A 1,495-nucleotide genomic window follows, 5' to 3' on the forward strand; every position below is an offset into this window, starting at 1 on the left:
CCTCTTAATTTGAACCCGCTACCTAACTCGAAAGCCCAATTTATATTACATTAAGCTATGAATTAAGGCCTTTAAGCCCAAATCCAAAATAAAGAATCTTAGTAGAGCTTGGATGAGGGTCAATCAAATGGGCCTGCTCAGGGGCCCAAATCGAGAGTGAATTGAATTCGACGGGCCTGAAGCAAAATTGCATCTGGACTGTCCGTTGGAGCCCAATGTGACAAGGTGACAAATTTATCCAAATACTATGGTTCAAATTAACCTATGCAAACAACTTTGATTCAATGGATATTTTTAATTCTAATCAGTTTTAGCTAAACATCTATATTAACACTTGACTAGACATCTAAGCATTAGGCATGGATGATAAACAATTGATTCCAGATTTAAACGTGTGAAACTCATATTAAATCGCAGTTCCAACTGAAAACACAGTTTAACACTCGACTTATTTATGTATTTTTCCTTGATTTCAAAATTCGTTGAAGCATGCGAACAGCTCACAATCTGATTTTTACACTTATGAGCATGCAATCTAGTCAAATTCAGTTTTCAACCAGTAAATTAACAAATCTAAATTCATACTACTGCTGGCATTTGTTAAATGCTCACAGCTCTTCGAATGTTGAATTATTAACGACAAGTGAAGATCTAAATCAACTTCTACATGTATACTGTTGTTAATATCGACAGTTAAGCTAATCGCCAAACACAATCATACTAAGCTAATGAATATCAACAGTCCACTACGAATTAACAGTCCAAACAGTCCAGTCTTAACTAATTACAATGAACTACACTAAAACATCGATAGTAGCAGAATCAATAATAACATGCTTCATTTTTCATTCCAGTTTTCAGCTTGCAATATACATTTGTACTTCCAGATCTCCTGAGTTAGGGGAAATACCTGGAATTTGTAGTGAAACAAGGAGAAGAAGAAGGTCAGCAGCAGTTCGAGTGATTAACAACAGTTTTTAACAGCAAATGACAGCAACAACAGTTTCAGCTTAGAATCCAGCAATGAAAAAGCCAGTAGGCAAACCACAATTGACTAAAAAAAAACAAACTCAGCTTGAAATTAACTCAGGAGCCTCCAGCAAACTTCAACAATCAAACTCTAAGCTAAATGATGCAAATCAAATACTAAAACCCGAAATTAACCTAAAATTTTAATAAAACAGTGTGTTTTGGAGTTTTGTTGTTTTTTTTTTTTGGATTTTTGAGGAGCTAATGATCTAATCTAAGGGAAGAAATTTTCAGATGTTAGAACTACAATTTTTGGAAATTTTCAGGGGTCAGAGAGTCTAAAAACCTTCAGGGAATTTTTCAGGGTCCCAACCTTCTAAAACCTTTGGGGATTTTCAGATTCTCCAAACTTTTTGGGAATTTTCAGATCTTCAAAACTTTTTTAACGAGGCAAGGGGTATGCCTTTTTATAGGCAAAACTAGGGTAACTTTCAGATTTTGTTTTTACACCCTAAGTCCCTTATTT

Source organism: Nicotiana attenuata, unplaced genomic scaffold (genome assembly GCF_001879085.1).
Source record: "Nicotiana attenuata strain UT unplaced genomic scaffold, NIATTr2, whole genome shotgun sequence".
NCBI classification, from domain to species: domain Eukaryota; kingdom Viridiplantae; phylum Streptophyta; class Magnoliopsida; order Solanales; family Solanaceae; genus Nicotiana; species Nicotiana attenuata.